The sequence below is a fragment of the Pogonomyrmex barbatus genome, unplaced genomic scaffold, assembly GCF_055798465.1.
Source record: "Pogonomyrmex barbatus isolate J1 unplaced genomic scaffold, ASM5579846v1 scaffold2, whole genome shotgun sequence".
Lineage (NCBI taxonomy): Eukaryota > Metazoa > Arthropoda > Insecta > Hymenoptera > Formicidae > Pogonomyrmex > Pogonomyrmex barbatus.
Window position 1 is genome coordinate 19,371,057 of NW_028297116.1, and position 7,905 is coordinate 19,378,961.

At 33.7% G+C, this 7,905-nt stretch overlaps 1 protein-coding gene across 1 annotated transcript in view; it reads right to left on the bottom strand.

Moving 5' to 3' along the window:
* LOC105422265 (uncharacterized) overlaps positions 1 to 7,470 on the bottom strand; it is a 50,193-nt gene extending 42,723 nt beyond the window's left edge. The window contains exon 1 of the mRNA XM_089076496.1: positions 7,452 to 7,470. The gene's annotated coding sequence lies outside the window, so the exon portion shown is untranslated. The remainder of the gene's footprint in view (positions 1 to 7,451) is intronic.
* Positions 7,471 to 7,905: the final 435 nt, after the last annotated feature.

Consider the following 7,905-nt stretch of genomic DNA (forward strand, 5'->3'; position numbering starts at 1 on the left):
TATATCTATTTTTGTATCTTCAACGAGCAAACTCGAATTTATCTATAGACGTGACATAAAGATCGAGCAGATATTAATCATAGTTGAGTATAACGATCATATTGAATATCCGAGAAAAAGTAAAACTTCTCTCATTTATCACTTGACAATTACGCATGAGGTTGACAGAAAATTCTCAAAGAATGTTCTGAAGCAATTAGTTCTTAACAAAAAAGCTAATAAGAATCGATAAAATTGTAAGATTCTTACAATTTCTCAATATAATAATCAATATTTCCGAACAAAATTGAATTACTTTATTTTCAAAATCCTTCAATGTCGTTATCCTATCATTCATTTGCTAAATTTTAAAAAATCTGATAAATGTGAAATTGTCACACGAGGTTACGTTAATGCATCTGTCATCACATTATGAACAAATTTTAAGAGATCTATCAATGATAAATTGGGGTTACTTATAATTTTTTCAATAAAATAAATATACAGTTATACATAGTATATAATTTACATTTCTATATGAACTAACAATCGTTCATAGCAATAATTTTACTAGCAATTATTTATGTATTTATGTCAAACATTTAAATTACATAAGAATAAAATGAAATAAAATAGATTTGCAATTGCATAATATCCAATCTAAATAATGTAGAAACAAACTTTAATAAATTAGATTAGATTAACATGAATTTTATTAATCAATTTTTGTTTATAATTAATTTTACGGTATAATATTAGAAAAAAAAATAGATGTAGAAGAATATGTTATAGGATATTTTAAAATGTTCTGTAATACAATTTTATATAGCAAAATGCTGTAACAGTGCATATGTAGTTTTTTATATTAAGAGCATCTGAATATCCATATTACTTGCACAATATTGACGAGAATTCGACGATCTATTCGAAATGAGTTTGTAGAAGGGATGTGAGAGGAGGAAGGCTAATTGCTTGATCGACAGCGACGTCGCTGGACCAGAGGAGGAAAATTTCTCCCTCGATCCTTCAACGTCGTCGTCAATGTCACGTCAACAACATTCCATTACGAGGCCCGCGACGGCGACAATGTTGGTGTTCCCCTCGATCGATCTTCTTCCTAAAACGGTGCACTTTTAGTGTCGCGCCGAGCTGACGGGCAAATATGGATATCGTCAAAAATTCGGAGAAATTGCTCGAACGTAAGACGGACACGACACAATCGGATGATCCGCGAACTTTTTATGGCCCTCAGTAGCAGTTCGAGTGGAGAAAAGTCTATCTCGTGGCCATTACGGACTAACATTGTACTTTACACGTAAAGTATTCTTTACGCATAAACTTTTCTCGACGAAGCATCTGTAAATGCGACGTACAGGGAGCTTGGAGAGGAATAAAAGTCGTACAAACATTGGAAACCAAAGAGCATTTTCGGCGGATAGGTGCGAGTTCGAGGTTTAAGAGTTTCGAGTATGACCGTGTTGCAATTTATGTTCGAGAACGCGAGAGATCGCAAAATCATATAACTGTTTGCAGCCGACACACGAGAGCCAATGTTTACGCGAATAACTTTCGATAGTGTATAGACGGACCTTAAATTTTATAACCGCATCAATGCGAAACGATATTTCTCGCGCCAATTCTTTCGGGATCTGATGTAGTCCGATAAGATTTTGATAAACATATGTATGATATTTTGCTCAATAATTAATATTGTTACGATTATTTATTTTCTAATATAAATATTTATATATGTATAAACATTTTCATCTCTTTAAATCGCAAATATCGTGTATAATTCACATTGTTAATATAATTAATAAATAATTTATTTAGCCATTTATTTCTAATATGTCAATTATAAAATCAATACTAAAAACGATGTTTTTTTAACTAAATAAATATTTAATAAAATAATTGTATATTTCACAAATATGTAAATTCGTATACACAAAAATCAAAGTTCCATAATTTCCAATATCACATCGTTAACATTGAGTCGCTTTGTCTTTTAGAATTTCTGAAAACTTTTGAGGTCAGTGAGAGATTTTTTTGTAAGAGAAACGTTAAGATCCTTGAATATCTAATAACGCTTGCAGCGTATGGAGAATGTAGGTTAAATATGCTGCAGAAAAGTTGAAATTTGAATATGATTACCTGAAGAAGAGCAAGAGTTTTTATGTGACATATATTTAATATTAATGCAATTTCTGCTCAGTAATTATGTTAAAGTAATCAATATCTGTTATGTCAAATAAAATATCAAGATAAAATGAATAAAGATGTATGCAAAGTCCAACAGCCTTAACATTTAATATTTTGTTGTACTATAATATTTTTAGATTTAAAATAATACTGCTAAAGAAATTTTCTTTTAATTTCTTTTAAATAAAATAATAAAATGTATATGTCAGATGTTACATAACATATGAAAGAAAAAATTTTTATAATTATTATATAAATCGTAGATTAATTAAATATAAATTTCATAATTATTACAGTATATTTCTAATGTCTAATTAATTTATGTTAAATCGATGCGCGGATTGACTTTTATTATTGACATCAAATTTACGTTTAATATGACAATTTCCTCATTGCCATTTCACCGTTTATTTAAAGCACGTTCGTATTATCTGGCATTCGCATTGCTGGCCCCGCCGTTTCTCCACCTTTCATTGTTATTATTATTATCATCTGCTTCTCTGTCGATACAAGCAATTCGATAGCGAGCAATTTCGCCGAACGATTTAACGATACCTTAATTTGATATTCATTCAAGCGCGCTCCATCAAACTTCACATCTTCCCCGAACGAAACACTTTGCGCCATCGTGGCAACGTCTTCGCCCGTCTTCGCCCTCGATCGTGATTTCGCGGGGGAATATTTGCAATTTAGATAGGACCGCGTATATAGCGACGAGGACGGCGCGGCATCCGGTGCATCCTCCGGTGTTCCGGGTGTGGACGAGGCGCGAAGGGGCACCGAGAGACAAATGTTTCGGGGAGAGGGGAAGGTGGCCGGTCGTCGCTTGCTTGCTAGCATCGCGATGTTAAATAATCGCGTCCCGGCACGTTTTCGCGTAACGAGGACGTTTATCAGGATCCAGCAACCGGGAACTGATTTACAAATAGGCCCCGAGAGAGGCAGCTTCTCCATCCTCCCCGTTCGTTCTCTTCCTTCTCTCCCACCGACACCTTTCCCGTTCACTCACCCGCTTATTCTGCAAACTACCCCGCGATCCCCTCCCCGCGATCTCCCTCTTTCTTCCTCTCGCCATTTTCCACTCTGCCTTCCTTTGGTGGCAGAGACGAATCAGCTTGAATTTTTGGTATATCGTCGAAAAATATTTCCTATCTCAAGCTTAGCCACAGACAAACATCGAACAAAAGTTTTAATAATCTACGCATCACTTCATGGAACACTTTAAAATAATATATATATATTGCAAAATAATATATATATTGTAATCATAATATATTTTGGGCTCTAATTATTTTTCTAGCATTAATATCTTATTATTAAAGTTAAAGTAGAATAATACATATATTTTAACTTGTGTAGATATTTTACAAAGTAATTCTTAAAATATATTTCATTTAAATAAGAAATTAATATGTGTTATAGAAAATAATTATTAAAATGCTATGATAATAAAATGGTACCGCCTTAGCTTTGGTCGGATTGTCTCGAAACGTCTTATAAATTCACGAAGAAGATATAAAAGCAATTTCTTCAAAATGAGACTCGAAGTAAAGGTCCATCAAATTCTTCTATCAAGAAATGGAAGGGTACGAGTTCGTTTCGCGGATAACCGCAAGTAGAATAGCATTAATTTGTAAGAGTTTATATTCCTCTCGTATTTTCGAAGAGAGATGAACGATAAAGTGGAAGCAGTTCTTTCGGGACCTCGGGGTTAACCTAAGACGTTCTTCCTTCTCTGATCTGTCCCTTCGTCGCGCCGCCCTTCCCAGCTTTTCCTCTCCAGGGAAATCATTTTCATTTAAGATTGTACACGACACCGTCCACAACCAAACCGGAAACTCTCTTGCTCTCGTTTGGAATAAATTATTTCCCGTACTCGTCTTTTCGCCATCGACTTGCGAATGGCTTCTTCTCTTTACAATACGTTTTGCAAACAGTTCTCGCGCTGAGATAAAAATAAATACAAAAGATATCTATTCAAGGAGTAATTTTTGACATATCGTCATGAAACGTTAATATTGTTCAATACCGAAACACCGAATAAGAATTTTTTCTCTCCATCATAAATATATCATTATACATTCTATATCAAACGATACCGAAAAACACAATCAAAAATCGCATTCAGACTTACGTAAACCGTAACCGTAAATCGTAATGCGTGTGCCTGTTTCTACACACATATACAAAGCATTAACACAAACAAATTTAACGTCACTTATACTCTGAGGCGGCAAATAACAATAACCATGATTAGAGGATCAATAGAAACGTTATCAAATCTGCTCGTAATCTTTAAAAAACAAATGGTCTATATACGATTGGTGGGGATCAAAGTGCTTCACAAAAAATTTAACGGTGTTCTAGCGAGCGAAAATTCGGTTTGACACAATCGGACGGCGTTTCGTTTTAACGAAGTCATGTTGCATAGAACGAAGCGAGGCGATGTGGTTTTGTACGAAGGATCAAAAAATACACCTGTCACGGCGTGAAATCGGAAAAAATCGGCACGATGATCCGAAACAACAGAAAACAGTAAGCCTGCGTGACTGAATGCCACAGATTGCCAACAAATCCCTACGAAACTGTGTCACGTAAAACTTTTGCAGTTTCGCCATTGATCACGAAATATACGATACACAATGATACATTGGCGTATCACAATACCATATAGTCATCCGTAATAAAATTTTTTAAAATAAATCTCCTTAAATAATTTCTGACTACATAAAAAATTAATAGATTTTCAAATACAATGATTAATTTTTTTATATCAAAACAATTGTATATAATAAAACTAATTTCATATAATCTTTTCAATATTAATTTTGTGTAATATCATAGAAACGTTAAAAATTTCAAAAATAATATACAATAAAAATATAAATATAAATATATATTATTATACGTTAAATTATTTCATTAAAATTTTGTTTATTTTAAATTGTACTGAATATATTATAACGCTTATAATAAATAATTTATTTGTATTATCTTTTCTGCCATTTCTTTTTACATTTGATGACAGTCTTTTACTTTTCAAAGATTGATTAAGGCAGGTAACATGACTATCGCAATGATCGATATTCCCGAATAATAATTCGCTTGTCCCTGAAGATTCAACGGTTTCCCGACGTACAGTTCCGACAAATCGGTGCGGTTGAGCCTCCGGGAGTACCGGGACGACCATAAAGCTCCTTGCCACGGGGTGAATCGAAGCGCAGCGTCCGCGATGTAAATCTATGCATAGCTTTTGTTCCCCCGTCGTATGCGCGCCACCCCGTTCGCAAAAGTTTTCTTATTGTTGTATCCGAATACAGCAAAGGTGTATAACAAAAGAGATGAGCGCTTCATCGCTTTGCTTTTCCCTTTTGTATAATTCAAAGAATCTCTCGATTTCGATGAGACGCACAGCAAATCCTCAAGACAAATAGAATAAGTCCATTTGATTTAATTTGTCGTACCAAAGTTGTATTCTTTTTGGAAATCGCGTACAATTTATATTTATGTAATAAATATAAATAATGGCTTTTAACAGCATATACATTATTTATAATTATTAAATTTTTTATAAGACAGTTGGTACTCAAATTTACTTTAAACAAAATATGATCTACGAAAAATTAATATATTTCAATTTTATAAATTTATCAATTTATAAATTATATCCCAACGAAAGGTTATTGATCACACATATGAACTGTAGAACAACTGTTTCTCACGGTACGATAAAATAACAGATATCATAGCGCTTTTTTGAAGCGTTAACGAATTACTGGTTAAATCATCGAGCATTTTCCAATTGCCGTTGAGTACAGACTGACCACCGTTTAGCGAACGTACAATGAACGTGTAAAAATACTCGCCACTTTTGACATCGTAATGAGATTGAGCGTCATTACATGCGCATAACACGTTCGGCGATCAAAAGGGGATAAAACACGGCTTAATTATATGCAATTAAAACTGACACGAATAGATAACAAAGTCGCAATGAAAACGATTTAATCCGCTAATGGATTAAAGTCCAATTTTCTTTTGGTACAAACGATCTAACGACTACTAACGAGAGTGTTATTGACAAATACATTGACAATACAGCCATCAAGAATAAATGACGAAGCTTTAAAGCCATCAGTATCACGAAGGAATAATTGGGATTGCATTGCGCTTATCCGCTCGTAATAAAAAATTAATGGAAAACTAATAATTTAATAGAAATACAATATAACAAATTATAATGGCACTCTCTGTAATATTGATAATTTATCGCTTTTGCATCGTCATTATTATCAAAATATAATAATATATTTCTACAAATTCGTTAGAGGTGAAATATCATTTCTTAATACTTTTATGGATAACATCTACATGAAACTACGTGAAATAAATAAGTATCTCGGGAGATTGACCTGAATATCTAACACAAGCAATTATAAAACGTCTCGTTGCACGGAACTTCTTTTACAAGACTCCTTTGCAACAACCCTGTTGTAAAAGCTCCGGACGGCATTTGAAATTGCGTGTGCAGCTCTTGAAAACTCGACTGAAGAAACACCGAGGCGGGGTCGTTAAACTTATCGTCGCCGTTAATGAGTAGGGACTTGTAAAGAGACAGTCAACAGCATTTATCTCTCGTCGCGGGTCTTTGTGACGCGGACTGCAATCAACGGTGTAAAGGAGTTCGGTCTACAAACCTCTTACACGACTAACTTCGTTGCATCGAGACTTTCCTTCTTTATCTCCCACGCGCAAGAAATCCCCGAAAGACATTCGGCATTCCGCGCTTAAGAAACTTACGTCTTCTTCTATACAGACCACGTATTCTCTTTTGTTCTTTCATGCATTTCGTTGCTTCAGTCACGTCACGTCTTTAATCATCGAGCATGTACCGAACAGCCGAAGAGAACAAACTTTCTTCCGTTAAAACCTTCGAGAGATGGTACTGAATCGTCTAAAAGACGATTATTGTACGATCACGTTTTTGATTGCTGATGATACGTATATGCCTTAGCCCGTTATACATGAATAAATGAAAAATAAAAGCTGGACCATGTTTATATCAATAATCTCGTTAACAATAAATATTATTGTATTACATTGTTATATTATATTATTATTATTATTATACTAAATTTCCGTTTATATCTTTAAACAAAAATATTTAATACTTGTACAATTTTCAAACAAGTTAATTCCGTCAATTTACAAATAACAAATAATTTATAAAGTTAAAAATAATAAACTATTTAAACAAGTAATAAACTTACCTTATAGTTGATCCGTTGGTTCACTTCATGCTTCCCACACACAGGCCTCTTCCCTCTCTCAGATTTCTTGGTCCCACTCATACTAACAGTCTCTACTCACTGCGGAAACACAATTAATTACAATCGCGCGGGCACTAATTATCAGGATACTACAATCGCAGCACTTTACTTTGCACTTCCGAAGATAACCGCACGTGAAATTTATTTGATTACTATGTCGGAAGACCGAGGAAAAGATCGCACGAAGAAAATTGTTTGCTCGACATACATGCAGATTAATGCAATTTAATTTTTCACTATAATAAGGAATAATTTTAACAAATTATCGATATATAAATACCGAAACTATAACTATAATACCGAAATTGACAAATATTAAAACGCAAAATAATTACGCAATTATATTTACTAATTGTATTTATTAATTAATCAAAGTAAATCAACGCCACGACAC